At 40.8% G+C, this 24,398-nt stretch overlaps 1 pseudogene across 2 annotated transcripts in view; it reads right to left on the bottom strand.

Moving 5' to 3' along the window:
* Positions 1 to 24,398, bottom strand: part of LOC149008469 (pentatricopeptide repeat-containing protein At2g27610 pseudogene) — a 44,849-nt pseudogene that overhangs the window by 7,900 nt on the left and 12,551 nt on the right. Inside the window, exons 1-4 of one of the 2 annotated variants that reach the window (XR_016174986.1) lie at positions 9,102 to 13,207; positions 8,438 to 8,914; positions 8,258 to 8,339; positions 6,396 to 6,505 (exon numbers count right to left, since the gene is read on the bottom strand). The product of XR_016174986.1 is annotated as a pentatricopeptide repeat-containing protein At2g27610 pseudogene, transcript variant X1 (transcript). Of the gene's footprint in view, positions 1 to 6,395; positions 6,506 to 8,257; positions 8,340 to 8,437; positions 8,915 to 9,101; positions 13,208 to 24,398 lie in introns of those variants that run through there. The other variant, XR_016174987.1, reaches the window with a different exon arrangement.

Here is a 24,398-nt window from a genome sequence, read left to right as displayed (position 1 = left end):
CTATTTATTATATTACCTTAATTTCCTTCGGAGCTATTTAAATGGTATGGGATTCGTTGGACCAAAAAAAAAAAAAATTAATTGATCCTGAAGAAACTCAAAACCATGAATGCTATGATTTTGATCGTTATCCTAGTGTTTTCATCGTCCTTACTTGAGCCATATTTTGTGCGGGGAAAAATGGGTGTTCATGTTATAAATGACTTGGGTCCAAATGAGATACTAAATCTCCATTGCAAATCCAAAGATGACGACCTTGGTCTCAAACACTTGCTTATGGCAAGGAGTTTGAATGGTGCTTCAACATTAATTTTTTTGCAACGACGCTTTTTTGGTGCTGCATGGATTGGAAAGCCAAGCACAGTTGTTTTTACATCTTTAAACCGAAGGGATATTTATAAAGTTGCCACGCTGGTATAACCCGGGAATGCTATAGGAAGGTAAGACCGGATGGCATATATTTCAGCCCATTCCGAACACCGATTCCGGAAGGTGTTCTCATGGTGGTGATTTCAAGGATGCTACTATGTACCTGTGGATCACGAGACTCTATGTGTTTACCTTCTTATATTTATCATGAATAAATGATGAATAAAAAAGGCTTATTCGCTATGCTTTTACTTGACCGTAAGCTGCAAAAAAGTTGTACTAATTAAGCAAGACAAGTTAAGTTGGTCTATTTTTACAATCGCTGGCATCTGGGACAATGGTTTTCCAATATAAAGTCGTCATATAAGAAACTCACTGTACATATGAAGAAGTTCACCATTCAATAAATCCCTTCACACACCAAATCTATTGAAATGGCACCACCATTACTTATTTTATGCCGCTTAAATATCCCATCGGGGAAGGAAATCATTAATGGTGTGTTTAGGTTAATCTGAGAACCTTTTTGTAGTTAGAACCGGCAATAAATGAGGTGGGAGCTTTTGGGTTAAGGGATGTTCAAAAAATCATGGGTTTTCTTAAGGGATGGTTTTGGAGCGGAATTTTGGTTAAGTTTAGGTTAACAAAACTTTAGATGGGCTAAAGAATTGTGTAACCCTGGGAGTAGGCCCTCCAATGTTTGTTTGGGGAACCAACATCAGCGTAGATGATGTTAATGCTGCAATTCTCCGGTTCCTGAGACACTTCACATACCACCCATCTCACACCGAGGGGAAATACATGAGGGCAATTCATCACATTCTTGATGTGGAAGGGGACTCACTCGATGTCGATGCTCAGGATGTCTACGACTACGATTCCGACCTCTACACCAAGATGGTTCGTTACCCACTCGAGGTGCCGGCAATCTTCGATATTGTTCTCATGAATTTGGTTAGCCGCATCAAACCTCTGTTCGAGTAGCACATCCAAGCTCAAATTTTCAACCTCTAAATGTCCGTTTCCGTGAGGAATCTTAACCCATCTGGTCAGCTTCTCTTTCTTATTTTTTAATTTTAATAGCACTGAGAAAGTTAATTTAATAAATATATATATATATATATATATATATATATATATCATATTAAGACTTCTAATGCTTTTGGATTTCATATGACCAGGGACATCGAGAAGATGGTTTTCGTGAAAAATATGATCATCAATTGTAGTTCCATAATACCCGAAATCGGGGAAGTTTGTATTAAGATGCCTTGTTTGTGGGTTCTACTTCGACCCTATAGTTGTAGACCAAGGTAAGTTATTAGTCCAAGCTTGTTTGGTGTTTTACTTTGATTTTACTTGTGATATATAAAACATGAATTATAACACAATAATTTTCGCAAAGACCTAGCATTGATTATATGGAAACATGTTTTCTTGTGGTGGATGCAGTCACCTTCAGATATCTTATTAGTTTAACAGTATATGAAAATTTGGACATGCGTCTAATGGATATTATTACGGCCTATTTATATGGCTTACTCGAGTGTGAAATTTATATGAAAATCCTTGAAGGATTCAAAATGACCGAAGAATATAAAAGTTCCTAGGAAGTTTGTTCAATAAGGCTTCAGAGATGATCAATGCATATATGGTATAATCTCCTTAGTGGATATTTATTAAATAAAAAGTATAAAAATGATTTAATTTATTATTGTGCCTTTATTAAGGATATTGATCTAAATTTAATAAGTGTATATGATGATGATTTAAATATCGTTGGAACTCTTGAAGAGCTTCAAAAAGCGATAGACTATTTGAAGAAAGAATATGAAATGAAAGATCTTGGAGAGACAAAGTATTGATCATTTGACGAATAGAATACTCGTTCATCAATAAACTTCTTTTTTTTTTTTTTTTTGGTTTGCCTACCCCGGTTTAGAAACCGGTGGTTCGACCCGCGTCGCACACTTGGCTGTGGTGGGTGAGTCTCCCAGCGGGAATTTTTTGCATCCACAAGGATTCGATACCGAAACCTTGCTTAAGCGAACCAAGCTGCTTACCACTTGGACCAACCCCCATTGGTTCATCAATAAACTTCTATAGAGAAGGTTTTGAAGCGATTTTAAATGGATAAAATATATCCATTGAGTACCCCAATGGTTGTGAGATCGCTCGACATAAATAAAAGATTCATTTCAACCGTATGAAAACATAAAGAACTTATTGGTTTTGAAGTACCATATCTAAGTACAATTGGGCATCAATGTATCTTGCTAATAGTATACAATCAAATTAGCATTTTCTATAAGTGTATTAGCAAGATTTATCTTTTCTCCAATACGAAGACACTAAAATGTTATTAAACATATATTTCAATATCTTCAAAGAATTATTGACATGATGTTATTTTATGAATGTGGACATCAACTAACTAGTTTTGCAGATGCATGATATTTATCTAATTTGCATAAAACTAGATTTCGAACGTGTTATTTATTCACAAGTGAAGGAAGCATGCAGTCTTTTACTAGAAAAGGGGTTTCAACAATATTATACGAATATAATGCTACATGCATAGCTCAATTGATAGGAGGATACATCAAAGGAGATAGAACAAAACATATTTCATTGAAATTTTTATTCATTCATGATCTTCAACAAAATGAAGAAATTTATGTTCATTGAATTCGTTCAAGTGATAACTTGACATATTTATTTATTGAGGCATTGCCTACTTCAAATTTTGAGAAGTTGGTACATGACATTGGAATGTGCGTATTCAAAGATACTCAATGATGTTATTATGCGGGGAGTAAAATCCGTGTTGCACTCTTTTTCCCTTCACAAAAGTTTGTCCCATTGGGTTTTCCTAGTAAGATTTTTAATGAGGCGATTACCAATACGTATTATTTAGATATATATATTCTTTTTCCTTCACTACGATTTTTTTCCCACAGGGGTTTTTTTCTTATTAAGGTTTTAATGATGTACATTATCTATTGATGGACATCCAAGGGGAGTGTTATAAATAATATTTATTTATGGATGTCTATTACCCTCAAAGATATTGTAATTTCAATTGAAGATTTCAACTACCTTAAGATTCAATCTTGGTAATTCACATTCTCACACAATGTTGGCAGTCAATATTTCTATTCTATGCACCTTCTATCTTGGGCGACAATCTATCCTTCCATATCAAGATTATCTTATTGTGTGATAATCATATATTGTATTTTTTTGTAGAATCTGATATTACCATATCAGAGAAGATGTTAGTTCCATTATAAATATGTAATGATTAGCTTAATAGAAGAATTGAACTCATCTTATCTTTCTTCTTTGTATTCAATGTATTTTCTTTATTTTATAACAAAAACAAATTAAGTTGAGTTTAATCAGTTAATTAAATACCTTCACTAAAGGCGTGAAGGGCGTTTTGTAAGGTTTTGGACTTTGGAGAGGGTGCATCATGTTTCCAAAAAAGACAAAAGGGGTCTCCATGTAAAAGAATTCTTACAAATATTATTTAGGATTTCAAATAAATTTATTTAACAATATTATATCAAGACCGAAAAGAGAAATACAATACATTGACAATATATTGCCAATAAATAGGCAAAATTTTGACGATTATTTGTTTTATCACGATAAATTAAGCGATGATCTCGGAAATTCTCTGCATAATTGGAAATACAAAGGGATTCTTTTTCAGAATCTTTAAGGTCAACCCACAATCTTACCAATTCTGCCACAATGACTTAGGCATCAAAAGGCAAGTTAGGCAAAATGCCAAATGTAGTTAGGGAGGATAACAAATGAAAGGATTTCTAGAAATAATTCAAGTTAAGAAGGGATATCTTCGTGGTAATCTTACCAACCCTATCCCAATAATTTAGGCCTCAAAAGGCAACGTGCCAAATATGGTCAGGAAGGAGAATATGTGTTGTAAATATGTTTAAAACTTAATTAATATTATTTTATATTTTTATATAAATATATGTTTTAATCGTGTCTTTTATCCTATGGTTTTTATTTAGTCCCACATTGGGTTGAGAGGAGCTGATTATATCGTTTATATATAGTAAGGGCCTATGTAATATTAATTTGGGGTTAAGGATCGAACCTTGCGTGTGACGCTGAATCGAGCCTAAACCCTATTATGACCCTAAAAAAAAAAAATATATATATATATATATGGAAGAATTTATGAAATAATCCAAGGTATTAAGGGATTTTGTAGGAAAATCTACATGGAAGAATTTCTAGAAAACAATATCAATCACCCTGGCGAATCGAAACCAGGGGCGAAACGATATCGGTCTCCTGATATATCGGAAAATATCATTTTTTTAATTTTTTTCTTCCGATTCTTATATTATTTCTTGCACTTTTTAAGCGATTTCTCTCGCGATTCTATTCCAATCTTACCAATTCTATCCCAATGATTCAAGACTCAAAAGTTAATGTGTTTAATGTAATTAGGAGGAGAATCTACATAGAATAATTTATAGATAGGAAGATATTTTATAGCAAAATCTTCAAGATTAATTAGCAATCTTACCAACTATATATTCTAGTGATTTAGCCCTCAAAAGTCAACATGCCAAATGTGGTTAGGGAAGAATATATACATGAAATAATTTATGGAAACAATTTAAATTATGAATGGATTTTGTAATAAAATTTTCAGAGTGAATGGGTAATCATTCCAATTATGTCCGAATGATGTAGGCCTCAAAAGGTAATATGTTAAATATGATTAGGTAAAAGAATTTAAATGGAAGAATTTATAGGAAATAATTCAAATTTATCACATATTTACATTAAATTAGGATATGCTTCAAATTTACCAAAATTATTGACTAAAGATACTCAAAACAGGGGGCGAAAATTTCCAAATGGGGGGGGGGGCCGAAATATCGCCGAAATCAATGCTAAATTATTGACGAAAGTTCGTTCTTTGCCAACACCCCGATTGACCGAAACGTGCACCCGAAATTTCAGAGAAATGACGGTCCATGATCTTCATCAATGGACTTCATCTTCCCAAGTTAGGTTTAACGAAATTAATTTTTCTACCCCAAAAATAGAGAATCCAGTTGAGAAAGGTCCATTTTTAATAGAAACTCCAAACAAAGAAAAGTATTATATATAGGTCACAGAAGGGAACACTATATTTGGGAACAAATCAACTGCAAATTTTCTATTTATTATATTACCTTAATTTCCTTCAGAGCTATTTAAATGGTATGGGGTTCATTGGACCCAAAGAAAAAAATCAGTTGATCTGAAGAAACTCGAAACCATGAATGCCTTGATTTTGATCGTAGTCCTAGTGTTTTCATCGTCCTTACTCGAGCCATATTTTGTGCAAGGAAAAATGGGTGTTCATGTCATAAATGACTTGGGTCCAAATGAGATACTAAATCTCCATTGCAAATCCAAAGATAACGACCTGGGTCCTCAAATAGTTGCTTATGGCAAGGAGTTTGAGTGGCGCTTCAACCTTAATTTTTTTGCAACGACGCTTTTTTGGTGCTGCATGGATTGGAAAGCCAAGCACAGTTGTTTTGACATCTATAAACCCGAAAGGGATGATTATAGAAGTTGCAACGCTGAGAAAAGCCAAGAATGCTATAGGAAGGTAAGACCGGATGGCATATATTTCAGCCCATTTCCGAACACCGAATTCTGGAAGGTGTTCTCATGGTAGTGATTTCAAGGATATATACTACTAGCCAAAGGTGGTATGTTAAAGCGGTTAAAGACTCAACTTCCCTAGGGGAGGTCTTTGGGTTCACATCCACTTGGCGGCATTAATATAAAAGCTCCCCCTGAGCGCAGACTCTCTGTGTTTACCTTCTTATATTTATCATGAATAAATGATCTATAAAAATGTGCCATGCTTCTTCTTGATTTCTATGCCACGCTTCTTCTCGATGAAAAATGGGAAATTGGGATAATTAAGTATTCTTGGAGATGTGGGGGTTGATTCATCCCTTTTGATAACACTCACGTACCTTCACTGTCATCAATAAGGCCTGTTAATACCTCCCAGAACCTCTCTGCATGCTTGTGGTCCAGGCTTCACAATACATCACTCCAGAAATCTGAGACATGACCGGTAAAACTGCAAAAAAGTTGTACTAATTAAGCAAGACAAAAGTTAAGTTGGTCTATTTTTACAACTCTGGCAACAATGGGTTTTCCAATAGAAGTCCAAGTAATATCTACAGAAACTGATTGTACAAATTCATGGAGACACAGTTCACCATTCAATAAATCACTTCACACACCAAGGAATCATTTATTCGAGAAATGGCACCACCATTACTTATTTTGTCTGCTTAAATATCCCATCAGGGAGGGAAATCATTAATGGTGTGTTTAGGTTAATCTGCAGAACCTTTCTGTAGTTAGAACCAGCAATAAATGAGCTGGGAGCTTTTGGGTGAAGGGATGTTCAAAAAATCATGGGTTTTCTTAAGGGATGGTTTTGGAGAGGAATTTTGGTTAAGTTTAGGTTAACAAAACTTTGGATGGGCTAAAGAAGAATAACCGGGAGAATTTGATATGGCCTTTCAGATGCATTCATGGATTCTGTATGAAAACAGGATATTATTACAAAAGTACAAGGGGAAGGGCTTTTTACCGGGATACCTTTAGGAGTATACAAACAGAAAAAAATTTTAAGGTCATATATTAACAAACTCTCGATCCAAACATTAATCTAGGGCTGCCTTGACCCAAACCTGCTTGATCCCAGGCTTAGGGCAGGTTAGCACGGGTTGAGGCCATTAGGGCCAAAATTTTAGTGAAGATTGATCTATTTGTTAATTAACACTGGATTTATCAACACTTAATTTTGAATATTTTTCATAACCTTCATAAATTGCACCTGGGTTCTTATATGATTTACAAAGTCATACACATGAAAGGGACTTTCTTAGTGTTCATAAATCTGTTGGAAATAATCCATATTAAGCAATGGATTTGGGTTGTGTAACATGTTGATCATTCGGATCCAAGAGGAGTAAAAAAAAATCATAAGAAAGAGTATGATAGACAGTTCAAAAGAATCATAGGACCTTGGACCATCTTAAAACTAAGAGGTTTCTTTGAGGCATTTTCCAAAGTCAAAATATACAGTTCTTCACAGAAAATGGAAACAAGTGTAGGGTATTGGGTATTCTAAAGATAGTAAGTTCCAGTTTACCATTATTCCAGTGGAGGGTCTAGCTTTGCTTTCAGAAACTTGATGAACCACCAATTGCCATAACTAGGTGACCAAGATAAGAACACTGCTTTATGACTCAGAATCAATGGATACAAAAGGAAACACACCAGAAGAAGACTCAATTGAGTTTGATGAATTATAATGCACATCCAACTCCTGAAAAATGGAAAATTTGAACTCATTCTTTTTGATTAACTTGGAAAAACAAACACTTTCCCTTTCACTGATGGCTGCCCCAAACATTTCATTCTGTACTTGTTAATATATGTGTCAACTGTCCAAGCTCTCCCATCTGAAGCCTTCAGTTTGAAATTGTATCTTCTTCCAGATATTCAAGGCACAGCTGGTGCCTACGCATTGTAGGAGTGGAAATTTCAAATTTGATGTTCAGAATTTTGATTTAAAATGGACTATTGCCCCTATATTTTGGTAATCACTTTCTACTTTGTGCCAAGTTGCCAACATGAGCTCATGGCACTCTGGAGGTAATGTGGATTTTTATGAATCACTGAGAAGTGTATAATCTGGTCTAAAAGAAAATTGAAGCCAATAGAAAGCATAATGCAGAGAAAAAGAAATTATTGTAGACAGAGGATGGTCTGCCCAATTTAACTGCAAACAGAGGAAGGATAGATTTGAAGGTACCAGCTAATAGAAGACCACAGAAAATTTCCTTACACAAGTTGCACTAGGTGAGTGACCTTTACGAGGGGGAACCTTCAAAGTCCTGTCATGGGTAACTGCAATCTATCAGGCATGTAATGAAAGAAACACTCTGCCAATTTGGATTAAAAAATTTATATTGAAGACTTTAATGGACCTTACCTTCGTGAACAGAATAGCCGTTGCATCTATTTTCTTGCTTACAATCAGGTGCTTCAACTTTGACAGGCCCTTAAAGTTTACTTTCATTGACCTGAAGAACTGCAATTTGACTGAGCTGAGGCAATGATGGTTTGTCCCCACTCTGCATTGCCTTGTGGTCTTCTTTGGTAGCTTTCCTTTTGCCATGATTATCTACATAAGGTCTAGATTCACTTTGAAAGCATTTGGATACTGCAACCTCCTTTCACAACCATTTTTGGCAACTATTTGGAAAAAGAATTCCAAATCACCAAGGTATCCAACGAATAAGAAGTCTCCAAATACTAGGAAATGGTCCTTGGAGAAAGTCAGCGAACCAACTTGGAAGAGATGTTTTACCCAATTTTCCAAACTCTTCAATCAATTATCTTCCAGAGGGTGCAATGAGTACAGATTGCAAACACTCCATTAAGGTAAGTGGAGAAATGTGTTGGTACTCTGCCAAATAAAGCAATTCAGTCTATTGCAAGTGAAAGTCAATGGAAGAGAAAGTCTAGAAATCAAGTATGAGATTTAATAATTCAAGACTTCAAAATTTATAATCAAACATGCTGAATATTGCAGTACTAAACCCATAAGCAGTATTCCTTATCTATACAACTGAAAAAGGTTAAAAAAGACTTACCATTTGGTATTTAAAAGACCACAATTCCATCTCCATTATGGTCGTATTATTATCAGTTATTCACTCGTCACTAATCATATAGTTGCCAGCTGAAGTCTGGGGAGTAGCCTTCTTCTTTCATTTCCAATAGAAGATCATCCAATATCTGGTAGATGGCTTGTGCTTCTGGGTGATTTCTGTCCCTGGCAATAAATCCATTCACCACACTCCTTATCTCAATCCAACTCCAACCAGCATCTTTCTTTACTCCTCTCTCTTCCATCATCTTCCTTGTCCTCTCTGATTCCAATCTTTCCCCGCAGTCAGCAAGTAAGTTTGAAAGAAGAACATAACTTGCAGAATCCTCAGGGAACAATTCAATAGCTCTCCGTGCGGCGTGCTTACCTAGCACAAAGTTTGAGTGTACTCTACAAGATCCTAAAAGAGTTTTCCATATCAAATAATCTGGATCGAATGGCATTTGTTCAATAATCCAGGCGGCCTCATTTAGCCTTCCTGCTCGGCCCATAATGTCAACTAGACAAGCATAGTGAGACATTGAAGGGACAATCCCATAGCAGCTCTCCATGATTTTAAAGTATTCAAGTGCTTCATCTACATAACCTACATGACTACATGCATTCAAGATTCCCACAAATGTAGCATCATTAGGTTTGATGAACTCTGATTCAACCATCTGATCAAAGAGCTGAAGGGCCTTTTTCCCATGCCCATGATGAGCATACCCGTGAATTAATGTGTTCCATGACATGAGATCATGTCTAGTCATGCCATCAAATGCCAACCACGCATTATCGATGTTTCCACACTTAGAATACATATTAACTAGGGCATTTCCCACACAAACATCAGCATCAAATCCTAACTTCATTGCAAAACCATGCAGCTGTTTTCCTTGATAAAATAAAGCCCGAGTAGCACACGAACTAAGAACACCAGAAAATCCATATTCGTTAGGCTTAACTCCTCTCTTATGCATTTGGCAAAACAAGCTTGTTGATTTCTCACTCAACCCATTTTGGGTGTAACCAGTTATGGCAGCAGACCAAGAAACAGCATCAGGATCCTGGATTTTCTCGAATACTTTTCCAAGTTCATCTATCTGGTTGTTTCTTGCATACATGGTAACCAAAGCATTTGAAATCCGAATGTCCAATCCCAAGTTCAACTTTATCACAGAGCAATGGACTTGTTTTCCCGTTCCTATGAACATAGGGGATAAACCACAAGCCCCGATAACAGCAACAAAGGTATACTCATTGGGTTTGATCCCTAAATTGATCATTCTGTAGAACAACACCAGCGCTTCATATCCAAGCTCATTTCTGGCACAGCAGGAAATCATTGAGCTCCAAGTGATCACACTCATAGTCTCTAAATGTTCAAAAACCAGCTTGGCACTCTCATAGGAGTTGTTCTTTGAATAAAATTCAATCAGAGCACTAGCAGAGTAGACGCTCTGATCCAAAAAGGTTTTAACCATGTAAGCATGAATCTGCTCACCAACTATTGGTTGACAGCCAACCAAAATGCTACTGATGGTGTGTTCATTTGGGTCCAGCCCCAACTTCCTCATCCTACCGAACAATTCAAATGCCTGTTCCAGCAAACCACTCTTTAAATAACCCCCAATCATAGAGGTGAAAGATACCAAATCGGGCTTCAACATTCCGTTGAAAATTTGGTGGGCTAAATCAACTAAGCCACACTTTGAGTAAAAATCAATTAAGCAAATCTTGGTTCTACAATCATGAACAAACCCAGCTCTTATAACCAAAGAATGAATCAGAATTCCCAAATTCAACATAGAAAGGTCAGCACAAGCCTGAAGTACGACATTTAGAGTGACATCATTGGGAAGAACACCCATTTTAATCATCTCCAAAAACAAAGAAATACCGATTTCAGGAGAACCATTCCGAACACAACCAGAAATTGTTGATGTCCAAGTAACTACATTCCTTTTCGACATCTCTCCAAACACCTCCAAAGCATCACACATACAATAAGATTTCATAAAGAGATCAATCAGAATTGACTGTAGAGCGATTGCAAGTTCAAATCCTTCTCTTTTCATCTTAAAACACAACTTCTTTGCTTCATGATGCGTCCAAAATCTGCTCAGCCCTTAGATCTCCTTAGAATGACCTGCAAAACGAAAGCGTCAGATGTGGCTCGACCGCTGGGGTCGGGAGTCCACCTCCGAAGGCTAAGTCAGTCGATGAACTTAATCACAAACGGCTCTGCTAGAAGCGCAGAGCTAAGGAATGAGTAATTGGAATACGATTTAGATCATAAGCATCTGAGTGTTTACGTCCAAATGTGTGTGTATGGATCTGGATCTCTCCTTTACCTTGTAGGTAAGTGATGTTTACATAGAGTGTACCTTCGAATCTTCTTCGTTGGATGTATTTGAGCCTTCTTCGGATAGTCGTTGGATTCTAACAGTTAGATCCGTTGAGCGATAGACTTCTACTAGTTTGAACTAGTAGAGGACTCCTAAGATAACCTCACGGTTATCTGATGATTATCCCTTCAATAGTGATAAGTGACAGCCGCCAAGTTGTGTCTGCCATCATTAGGGTAATTAACCTAATCCATAAGTCGGATTAGGGCGTGCTTGTTGCTGGTTTAGTTTTCTTCCTCAACAAGCTATCTCCTGGACCCGGCTCGCTCGGAAGCGAGTCGATTCCTTTCGTCCCGACCGGAGTCGAAGGTCAAACCAAGTATGAACCAGGTTCGATCATATTTTCTCCACATCACGAGTCCCCCAGACCAAGCGTTCGGTCGATCCCGAGGGCTTGGTTTTTAACTGGGTTCGTCGTCAAGCCATGGTTTTCGCATAACCCACTAAATGTTATATCACATTTAATGCGGTGGTCACTTATCCTCGAGCGTTGTGAGGGCAATGCCACGCGTCTCTTTGCAGTCGATCTATCGTGGCTCACGTAACCCAAGCGACGGTTTCCGAACGCCTGTTTCGGATTCGTGAGTTCAAACTTTCAAAACGTCTTCAAATCTCGACCGTTGATGCTGAATCAATCTCGATCGGTCAGGTCCTCGAACACTCGTGCGGGTGCTTAAAAGCAGTTCGTTGTCTTCGTAGGTTTCATTCTTCTTGTCTGGATTTGAAACTTCGTCGTCTGCTTCGCGCCTTCTCGCTCTCAAGCTTTTGCTTCACTGAATCAGTAAGTTTACTGATCCTTTTGCAAAGTTAAAAACTCCTTGTCTCTCGTTTTTTTTTTGTACCTTATTGAAGCTAGTAATGGAGGATAATAGGGTTTCTTCTGCCCTGGTACCCAGCGTCAGTAATAGTAGTGGTAACGAAGCTTTTGCTTCCCTTCCTTTTGAGCAGTCGGATAGTGATAATAAAACCCTAACCGCCCTCTGGCAAGAATTCGCAGATAACCAGAACAGGTTAGAAAGAAAAACCGAGGCTTCTTCTGCCCTTCCTGAGTCTGGACCATCCACGACTCCTAGGGTGACTGCCGAATCTTCTAAGCAATCAAAACAAACTTCCAGGTCTAATGGCGGACCTGGTTCTGTTCCCTCCTCTTACAAGGAGGAAACCCTTCTTTCGGCCATCCAGGGTTTTGATTTTCCTTCTTCTTACCATCTTAGGGCTCCCAATCCTGATGAGAGGGTTGATTCAATCCTTCCAGGCGAATTTTCCCTATCCATAGATGCACTGGAAAGCGGGGTTCGCTTTCCTTTTTTCAATCCTTTGTTCTCAGCCATTCTGAATCACTGAGACATTTGCCCTGGAATGCTCCTTCCCAATAGCTGGCGTCTTATCGTCGGCTTCTTGGGTTTATGCTTTGAGCTCGGCCTCACGCCTTCTCTTGCTCTTTTTGTGCACTTTCATCTTCTTTCTATTTCCCATCCTCTCGGTTGGGTTGTGCTCTCCAAACGTAATAAGGCTGAGCTTGATTGGAGGGGCAGCATTCTCGCCAAAGGAACTTGCCCTTCTAATCACAAAGGATGGCGCGAATGATACTTTTTCTGTCGAGCGCCTCCATCAGATCTCAACTTCCCGACCGTCTGGAAACAGTATACTTCATACTCTGAAAGTAACCGGGGCCTTCCCTTATCCAAAGAAGACGAGATGGCCGTCAAGAAGATCAAATCAATTCCATCGTATCAGGAGATACATGGACTTGAGGTGGAGTACAACTCCATCCTTCAGTATTGGGGATTGGCTCATTGTGAGCTTCTTTAACCATCATCCCTCAATTTTCTAAGAGTGATGTGTCTTTTAGTAATTCTGATTCTTGTTCTTCTTTGTAGTGCCTCCAAGAATGAACCCTGAGAATCTTCGAGCGAAGGCTGCTAGGGCCGTTGTGACAGGTGAGCAACGGTCGCCCCGAGCCCTAATCGCTGATCAAGAGGCCGTTCCCTCTCCCGACCCTTCTTACAAGGGTATCAGGAACATCAGGCCCGTGGTTGACTCTTCGGGAAAAGGGAAGAAGCCAATGGTGGAGAGGTCAACTATCTCCTCCTCAGCTCGAACCAAAAGGAAGCACGATACAGTTGATGCTTCCTCCCACAAAAAATCCAAAAATACTGAACATTGTGAGGAGGTCTTCATACCTCAGTGGACATTAAAGCACACTGATAGGGTGACACAAGACCCTGAGAAAGCTGCAGAATGGAGCTCCCTCAGTCTTCTGCCTTCCGATCGTCAGGATTTTGAAGCCCTGAACGATGATGCCCTTGTTAGTCAGTCCACAAGGTACCGGCCTTCCTGATTCTTCATTGATTGTTTTTCACAATCTCTTATGATTTCTTCTGATACTCTCCTCATCCCCAGGAATGCTGTGTTGAGCTTTTATCAGCACATGGAAGCATTGAGCCGGGTTGGTCGTAACGGCTCCTTGCTGCAGACCTGTGAAGAGAATTTGGCCAAGGCCAATTCTGAGATAGACCGGCTGACGGCAGCTGCCAAGGAGCTGCAGATGAAGCATGATGAGGAGATGAACGCCTTAAAAAGGGCTCTCGACTCTTCAAAGGCTCGCACTGTTGCTGCCGAGCTCGAGGCTAAGAAGCAGAGAGCAGCTGCCACGTTGTTCGGTGACAGACTTGAGCTTAAGTGCATGGAGAACGAAAATCTACTGAAGATAGCAGTCCCCAGCAAACCCGAGCATATCAAGCCGGAGCTTCGAAAGGATTGTGTTCGGAAGTACCTAAACAGTGTGCCTTTCTCTAACCTGCTGGGTGCCTTCAACATCCAAGCTTACCGCTTGGGGCAGAATGATGTTTGGGAAAAGATTCTTGAATCTATCCCTTCCTTCGATACAGCTCCCTTTCGTGAGGTGTGTCACAGAGAGGTCTTCGGGAAGCTTCAAATGGACCTCCCTGACTGGGCTCGGGAAGAGGATGATCCTTTTCCAGCTGACCCAAAATATGAGGAATATCTTGCTGATGAACCGCCCCTCCAAGAGGAAAAGTCTCAGGCTGCCGCTGAAGAGGATCCTGATAATGACAATCCTGAGGAAGGCTCTTCACAGGACCCTGAGAATGACGACCCTGAGAAAGGCTCTCCTGTGCAGGACTCTTCGGGCAACAATGAGGAAGAAGCTTAGGGAGTTACTTTTTTTTTTTTAGATTGATCCTCCTCATTAATGAATAGATACTTCTTCCATGTTTGCCTCAATATTTCCTCGTCTCCTATCGAAAGCTTGTCTTGAAAATCAAAATATAAATGATAAAACTTATCACTTAACTTCGTGTACCTCAACGAATGATAATCTTGTAAAGATATCATGAAGAGATGTTCGGGAAAGATGCCTTAGCCTTTATTCCCCCACTGCTCCTTCATTTATTGCAAAGTCTACCCGTTTCCCTTCCTTTGCTGCGAAGTCCAAACGTTTTATTGCCTTTGTATACCATTCACTGTTTTCAATGAATTGGTAATACAACCATTATTTAAATGGTGGTGCGACGGTTGGAGGTACTCTCGTATCATGTGTCTATTTCCACGTGGCCTCCTTATGACCGTTGATCTTGCCTGTTGAGGAATTCGAAGCGTTTCTTCGATCTGGGCCATTGGTTGCCTTTGGCTCTCAACCGTCGTCTTAATACCTGAGGCTATTTAAATCCTTCGAGGGTACTCTCCATCTATCCTGCTATCTGCAAGTTATATTTGCAAAAACGACATTCCGTCTTTTTGCTTTGCTTCCGTATTCCTCGTACTCCAACAATATTTCCTATCAGTCTCTAAACAAGTGAGCTTTTTGCTATCACCAATATCTTCTCCTTCCCCCTGAGTAAACTCCACAGTAGTAGTACTTGGGGTTTACTTAATGGGTATTATGAGTAGTTCATATCTGACAGAGAATTAGGGTTTTCCTTTGTTCCTTGTGTTGTTGGTTTTTTGTACTGATACGGCTTTTTTGTGTGCTTACAGTGGCTCCCAGAATCGATCCGAACTTTATTAGGGCGAAGTCCTGTAAGAAGATCGTTCCAGCATCGACGGCGGTTGAGGCCACCGAGGTGGTTTCATCTAGTGAATCCTCTAAGCGTAAGGCGACTGCTGTTGGTGAATCTTTAAGTCAGATTCCCACAGTTTCTACTGATGCCACTCTTACGCTTCCTCTGCCTAAAGAGATCATTCGTTCTTCCCCGGGAAGATCTTGATCACTCCGTTGCTGATGGTGCTGCTGATGCCCCTGCCGAAGAGATCATTCGGGGATCGCCGAAGGAGACTCTTCGGACATCAGAGGCAACTATGTTGGCATCTGAAGAAGGCGTGGTCCCAGCAGGTGCTGCTTCTATTTCCAACTTTAGAGCTTGTTTGGCATCCTCTGCCTCTCCTTCTTTGGAGCCGGAGGATTTTGCCACTAGGAAGCGTCGTCGGTTGGTGGAGGATGCAACTCATCCTTCTCTTGATGTAGCTCATCCTTCTCCTCCTTCGAGGAGGTCTAAATTAGTGTCAAACGAGTTTGACAAAGCGTTGGAGTGGTGCACTGTTGCTTAAATGTCTAGCCAGAGCAGAATTCTTTCCAAACTTCCAAACGATGACTTTATGAAGTCTCTGGTGATGTAAGTTTCTCTTCAATCTTCTTTTGATACTGAAGATTGCTCTTTTGCTCCTGACTAACTCGGAAGTTGTTTGCAGGAGTCTTACTGGGAACTTCCACAACCAAGTGGAAGCAGCCTCTAGACTCAGTAAACTGAGCAATGAAGTTTCCAGGCTTCGGGAGATCTCTGAAGCTAAAGACGCTGAGATTGCTCGCCTTAGGAAATTAGCTTGGGAGGTTGCAGGAGAAAAGAACTCGGTGATCGAGCGTCTCCATTCAGACTTGGATGATGCCAGGGAGAAGATCCGGCGACTGGAGCGAGAAGCAGGAAAGTCAGGGGCCAAAGGATCTGAAGCGTTACCTCAAAGGCAAGCTGTCATTCCTTTGCCCGAATCCCTTCCAACTGACGTTCGCAGAGCCTGCATCTTCAAGTATTTACACAGTAAGCCTTTCGTTGACATGCTGAATGCTTATAACTTGCAGGCGTAGCGGGATGGTGAGAACGAAGTATGGGAATCAATACTAAGGAAAGATCCTCATTTTGATACGACTCCCTACAGCTCTGTTTGCCATCCTGAAGTGTTTACCAACCTGGGTCTTCCTTCTCCTGACTGGACCAAAGATAAGACTGATCCTCCGCCTTCTGATCCGGATATTATGCATCATCTTGAGGATTCTCTTGTTTATTCTCCCCTGGAAGGATTCAATTATGAAGAGCTCGCCTTGAATGCAAGTTTGGTCGAGGACCATACTTCTTCTGGACAAGCTGGACAAAGAGTATGAAATTGCAAAGGATTTTGTATATATTGAAATGCTTTTGTAATCCCCGTTTCTCCTCTTCTTTTTCTTGAATCCATGCTGCTGCTTGACTCTTGTGTTTGTTCTGGCAAAGCGGTGCTGATCTTGTATGATTTCTTAATGATCACCGGTGATGACTTTCTTTTTTGACCGAAGATTGTATCCCAACTCTTGTAATCTCATGTATATGTTTGATGTAAAGGTTGACCTCTTTCGGTCTTTTGAAGAAATAAGAAATTAACTTCATCTTGAACTTTGCTAGTCACTTGAGTCGCTGTTGCACTAGGTCTTAGTTGTTTAGAACAATGCCTTTACTTAAAGATTTCCGGAGAAATACAATAAGTTTGAGAAGGAACTCACTCGGGTTTTAAACCGATGCCTTGTAGAAGGAACTCACTCGGGTTTTAAACCGATGCCTTTACTTAAGGATTTTCGGAGAAATACAATAAGTCTGAGAAGGAACTCACTCGGATTTTAAACCGATGCCTTGTGGAAGGAACTCACTCGGGTTTTAAACCGATGCCTTTTTAGAAGGAACTCACTCGGGTTTTAAACCGATGCCTTTACTTAAGGATTTCCGGAGAAATACAATAAGTCTGAGAAGGAACTCACTCGGGTTTTAAACCGATGCCTTTACTTAAGGATATTTCGAAAATTCAATAAGTCTTGAAGGAACTTACTCGGGTTTCAAACCGATGCCTTGCGGAAGGAACTCACTCGGATTTTCATCCGATGCCTTGACTTAAGAAATTCTGAAAAAATTCAATAAGTGTTGAAGGACCCACACGGATTTTCATCCGATGCCTTGTAGTTGGATCTTGTTCTTGAATGTGGTGTATGATGCCCCCCAATCAAAAGATAATTGTTGAAAACCAATAATTGCATTGATTGAGTTGAAATTGGTTACATCACGAACAAAATTGAAATCATCATCAAGGATAAAAAATTTTGAGATGCTTGGCATTCCACGAACGATCCAACTCTTTCTGGGTGTTGATGTTCTTCAGCTTGTAAGCTCCTGAACCGACTAGTTTTACAACCATATAAGGTCCTTCCCAGGAAGGGTCCAGTTTTCTTTGGTGGCGTGGATCTGAAGCTAAGGTATTTCTCAACACCAAATCTCCTGCTAAGTACCGGAGATTCTTTACTTGGGTATTGTAATGTGACGCTATCCTTCTTTGATAATGTTGAGTTCGTGCTATTGCCTTTGCCCGAACTTCGTCCAACAAATCAAGACTATCAAGCAGTCCTTGCTCGTTCGCTTTTTCTTTGAACTCTCTGTCTCGTAATGTTCCCACCATTATCTCCACAGGTGCCAACGCTTCGGACCCATATGCTAACCTGAATGGAGTTTCTCCTGTGGGTGTTCGAACCGTAGTTCGATAAGCCCACAGTACATTATGTAGTTCTTCGACCTATAAGGCCTTGTCAGCCTCAAGTCTTCTCTTTATCCCCTCAAGCAGCGTTCGGTTAGTAACTTCTAGCTGTCCATTGCTCTGGGGGTATGCCACTGAGGACATACGATGCTCGATCATGTATGTTCCACAAAATTGCTCAAATTGTGGACAGTCGAACTGGGTGCCATGGTCAGTGATGATTCTTTGGAATCCCAAAGCGATATATGATTGATTCAAGCACAAATTTCTCCACTTTTTCTCAGTGATTGTTGCCAGGGCACTGGCTTCAACCCATTTTGTGAAGTAATCAATTGCTACTATCAGATATTCCCGTCCGCCTGACGCCTTGGTGAATTTGCCCATGATATCAATTCCCCACATCGCAAAGGGGATGGGATCTAGAATTGAAGTCATGGTTTCAGCCGGGCGCTTTGATATTGTAGCATGAATTTGACAATTGCTACATCGACGAACATACTCCATAGCAGCCTCTTGGATCTTAGGCCAATATAACCCAAGTCTCAGAATCTTGTGTGCCAGGGCTCGTCCACCCATGTGAGCTCCACAAATTCCTTCATGGACCTCGGCCAAGGCCTAGTCCGCTCCTTTGGGACCTAGACATCTCATAAGGGGTCCAGAATAAGATCTTTTGTATAACCTTCCATTCTGCATGATAAATCTCGCTGATCGTATCTTGATCAGTCTTGCCTCTTTCGGATCTTCTGGTAGTTTATCATCTCTCAGATATTCAACTATCGGATCCATCCAGCAACGCTTTGCTTCAATATAAGAAATTTCTTTCTCATGATAACTTGGAAACGTTATCTCTTCAATGTAGACCGAAGGGTCTAGATTTTTTTCTTTGGCATTGGCTAATCGGGATAGCTCATCTGCCACTGTGTTTTCTGTCCTCGGAATTTGACATACCTTCAAACTCCTGAATTCTTTTTGAAATGCCTGCACAATCTCTTGATACTTCTGCAAGCGAGGCTCTTTAATACCATACTCCCCCTGGACTTGGTTGACAATAAGTTGAGAGTCACTATAAATAGTAACATCTGTAATTGCCAATGCTTTTGACAACCTAAGTCCAGCTATCAGGGCTTCATATTTTGCCTCGTTATTACTAGCTTTGAATGCAAATCTCAATGCATACCGAATGATAAATCCTGCTGGACTTTTCAATAGAATTCCAACTCCTGCTCCATCTTTATTACTCGAGCCATCCACATATACTTCCCAAGTGGTTGGTATAATGTGATCTTCAATAGTGTTCTCCACTGGTGCAGTAGTTTCTACTACAAAATCGGCTAACGCCTGAGCTTTGATTGCCGTTCTGGGCTTAAAGCTTACTTGGAACTCACTGAGTTCGACCGACCAGGCCACCATTCTTCCAGACAAATCAGGTTTATTAAGAACTTTACTAAGAGGGAAAGTCATAAATACCTCTATTGGATGAGCCTGAAAGTATGGCCGTAGCTTCCTCACTGCTGTCATGAGAGCTAAAGCCCGCTTCTCGATCTGCGAATATCGTGTCTCCGCATCATCAAGTAACACGTGACTCACATAGTAAATTGGCCACTGTTTCTTATCCTTCTCACGAACAAGTACTGCACTGACCGCTGAAAGGGATGCTGCTAAATATAGCTGTAAGATTTCCCCCTTCTCTGGTCGGGACAAAAGTGGTGGTTGTCCCAGTGTTTCCTTCAATTCCTCGAAAGCCTTCTGGCACTCTTCAGTCCACTTCGCTTCCTTGTTGCCCCTCAGATCTTTGAGTGCCTTGAAAAATGGTAGACACTTTTCTGCAGATTTTGAGATGAAACGATTCAGAGCGGCAATTCTCCCCGTTAAGCATTGTACATTCCGAACAGTTTTTGGAGCCTCCATGTCAATTAGAGCCTGTATTTTGGCTGGATTAGCCTCAATACCCCTTTGTGATACCATGAAGCCCAAAAATTTGCCTGACGAGACTCCGAAGGCACACTTCTCCGGATTCAGCTTCATTTGGTACCTTCTCAGTACTGAGAATACTTCTGTTAAATCTGCGATGTGATTTGCTCTCGTAAAGCTCTTTACTAGCATGTCGTCAACATAGGCTTCAACATTCTTCCCGATTAAGTCCTTGAATATCTTGTTGACGGCCCTCTGATATGTAGCTCCTGCATTTTTCAGGCCAAATGGCATGACTTTGTAATAGAAGCTTTCACGATCAGTCATGAAAGTCGTAAACTTTTCATCATCCTTATTCATAAGGATCTGATTATACCCTGAGTAGGTATCCATGAAACTCAAAGTTTCATATCTTACAGTCGCATCTATCAAGAGGTCAATCCGTGGCAGCGGGTAGCAATCTTTAGGGCAAGCCTTGTTGAGGTCAGTGTAGTCTGTACACATCCTCCATTTCCCATTGGCCTTCTTGACCATTACTACGTTGGCCAACCAGATTGGGCATTCGATTGTTTCTACGAAACCAGAACTCTTCAGTTTTTCGACTTCGCCCCGAACGGCCTCGTATTTTTCAATGGAGAAATTTCTCCTTTTCTGAATAATTGGTTTCACCTTTGGATCTATCCAGAGTTTATGCTCTGCGACAGTCCGATCAAGTCCTGGCATGTCTTCGGAAGACCATGCGAATACATCACTATTTTGTTGAAGAAAAAACTTCAACTCCTCATTGAACTCCTCCAGCTGCTCAGACCCGATATAAGTAATCTTTTTCTCATCCTCGGTACACAGCTGGATTTGCTCCAGCTTTTCTACTGGCTCAGGCCTTTGCATTTCTGCTTCTTCCCGATCATCTCGAACTTCTATTGGTTGGGCAGTCACCTTCCTCGGGCCTTCCTTGTCCTTTAAATAGGCAACGTAACATTGCCGAGAGATCCTCTGGTCAGAGGAAACTTGACCAATTCCCATGTCAGTCGGGAATTTTATCTTCAGGTGCTTCGTTGAAACAATAGCACCTATCTTAGACAAAGATGGCCGTCTGAGGATAACATTATAAGCTGGGAGTTCCCGAACCACCAAAAAATTTATTTGGACGATAGTCTCCTTGGGAAAACTCCCAACAGATAAATCCAACTGGACAGATCCTTCCGCCACTGCGGACGATCTTGCAAAGCCATATAAATGCATGGATGATGGCTCCATCAAATCCTCATCCACCTTCAGCTTTTGATACACTTCATAGGATATTAGGTCAGCTACAGACCCTGTATCAACTAAAACTCTATGTACCTCTCGGCGCGCGATCTCTACCTTGATGACTATGGCATCATCATGAGGTAGACAAATGCCTCTTTCATCCTCCTCGCCAAAGGTGATGGAATCTTCACCATTTGGCCTCTTCCGCTTCTGCGTCTCTCTGGTTCCAACAAATTTAGATTTTGTCTTTAACCTCCGGAGTGATTCGGGCTCTGGGCCTCCGAAAATTGTAAGGATCGGTGACCGAGTAGCATCAATCACCTCCTTACCTTTTTTAGACTTCGGAGCCTCCTTCATTCGTTCGGAACTAATCGAACGATCCCTTTTTGGGGCAGCTTCACGTGGCTCCTCTCTTCTTCTGCTAACAAAATTGGACAAATGTCCCTGAGATATTAATCTCTCAATATCTGCTTTTAAATGACGACAGTCATTAGTATAATGACCGTAATCCTTGTGGAAACGACAATATTTTTCTCCATCCTGCTGCTCTCCAGGCTTCAAAGGAATTTTGGGTGGCCACTTCAAAATATTCAGAATATCAGCCCGAGGAGCATTCAATGGACTATACTCACTTTTACCGGGAGATCTCTGCCGCCAAGCCTGAGGCTTTCCAACCCGATCTCGAACATTCTGCTTTGGCTTCTGCTTTTGCTTAGGAGCCTTTTGCTCTTTAGTGGAGGCTTTATTGTCTCCTTGGTGCGCATCTAAGATCTCCATGACTTCAGCCTGCTTTTGGCATCTCTATACCAACTCAGCATAAGTTGTAGGCATATCCTGTAGTAACAACTCCAGGAGTCTTCGGTTAGTAAGTCCAGTGAATAGAGCAGTTTTAGCTACTTGCTCATCCAGATTCTCTATCTCCATTGTTACTCTATTGAATCTTTTCAGATACTCTCTGATCGATTCGCTCTTTCCTTGTCTGATGGTAAACAAGGTTTCTTCTGTCTTCTTGACTTGGATTCCACTTTGGAATCGCCCTATGACTTTGCGTGCCAGCTCATCAAAGTTTACGATCCTTCCAGAAGGGAGGTTCGAAAACCACTTTTGTGCTGCTCCGGTTAAAGATGAACCAAAAACCCTGCAGAGAATTTCATCAGAATTACCTGCAACTGCCATAGTCTGCTGATAATAGCCGATGTGGGCCGTAGGATCTCCAGAGCCATCGAATGTAGAAAAAGTAGGCAAACGGAAGTGTTGGGGAAACTGATATCCCGCAATTGGCTCGGCAAAGGGGGTTTTCCGAATAACTGAATAAATATCATCAGTTATCCTTCCTCTAGCCAATTGTCCAAGTTTCTGATTGATATTGGCTAATTCCTGACCAATATGAGTCGAATGATCTTCTGCATTACGATCACGACCTCGAACAATACGATCATCACGAGCTATTCGATCATCACGAACGGCCCGTTCATCACGAACATTCCGCTCATCGCGAACTGCTCGATCATCACGAACGGTTCGTCTAACAGTTGGTGAGTGAGTCTTCACTCTTGTATCCAACCTTGTATTTGAATCGGTTGTACTTTCTTGTGGTCTGTCAAACCGATCGTCGCGCCTAGGTTGATCGTCGACTCTCCTAGGCCCTCGGTCACCTTCACGAAAGTTTTGACCGATATTCCGATCTTCAGTCAATCTTTGATCCCGTGGTAATACACGCCTCCCTGAATCGTGATGATCAGGTTCTTGTGGTAATACCACTCGTTTGGTTAGCACGTGGAGTGCTTGACTCACCTCCAAGAGTTGAATCTTTACCTGATTCAATTGATCTTGGAATGTCTCTAGAGGATCATGTCCTCCCTGACCACCATCTACCTCAAGAGGTGGTAAACTTCCCTGGGGAATATTTGGATTATTCTCTCCAGGAATTTGAACACCAGTCTCACGTTGGGCAGCGGCTGCTGCCGATCTAGTCACCATGACTTTCTAAATCTTCCCACAGACGGCGCCAAATGATGCGTCCAAGATCTGCTCAACCCTTAGATCTCCTTGGAATGACTTGCAAAACGAAAGCGTCAGATGTGGCCCGACCGCTGGGGTCGGGAGTCCACCTCCAAAGGCTAAGTCAGTTGATGAACTTAATCACAAACGGCTCTGCTAGACGCACAGAGCTAAGGAATGAAAAACTGGGAATGTGATCTAGATCGTAAGCATATGAGTGTTTACGTCCAAAGGTGTGTATATGGATCTGGTGTCCTCCTCACCTTGTAGGTAAGTAAGGTTTATATAGAGTGTACCTTCGAATCTCCTTCGTTGGATGCACTTGAGCCTTCTTCGGGTAGTCGTTGGATTCTAACAGTTAGATCCGTTGAGCGATAGACTTCTACTAGTTTGAAGTAGTAGAGGACTCCTGAGATAACCTCACGGTTATTCGATGATTATCCCTTCAATAATGACAAGTGACAGCCGCCAAGTTGTGTCTGCCGCCATTAGGGTAATCAACCTAATCCATTAGTCGGATTAGGGCGTGCCTGTAGCTGATTTAGTTTTCTTCCTCAGCAAGCTATCTTTTGGACTCGGCTCGCTCGGAAGCGAGTCGATTCCCTCCATCTCAACCGGGGTCGAGGGTCAAACCGAGTATGAACCAGGTTCGATCATATTTCCTCCGTATCAGCGTGACTTCGCAGAAGTTAACCAAAAGAGATTAGAAGGAAAAGCTGAAACTTCCTCTGCCCTTCCTGAGTCTGGACCATCCATGACTCCTAGGGTGACCGCAGAGTCTTCTGGGCGGTCAAAACAAACTTCCAAACCTAGTGGTAGACCCGATTCTGTTGCCTCCTCGTATAAGGAGGAAACTCTTCTTTCGGCCATTCAGGGTTTTGATTTTCCTTCCTCTTACCAACTTAAGGCTCCAAACCCTGATGAGAGGGTTGATTCGACCC

This window comes from Hakea prostrata, chromosome 8, assembly GCF_041222555.1.
Source record: "Hakea prostrata isolate BN-2017 chromosome 8, UWA_Hpros_2, whole genome shotgun sequence".
Classification (NCBI taxonomy): Eukaryota; Viridiplantae; Streptophyta; class Magnoliopsida; order Proteales; family Proteaceae; genus Hakea; species Hakea prostrata.
This window is presented reverse-complemented; position numbering and strand designations above follow the sequence as displayed.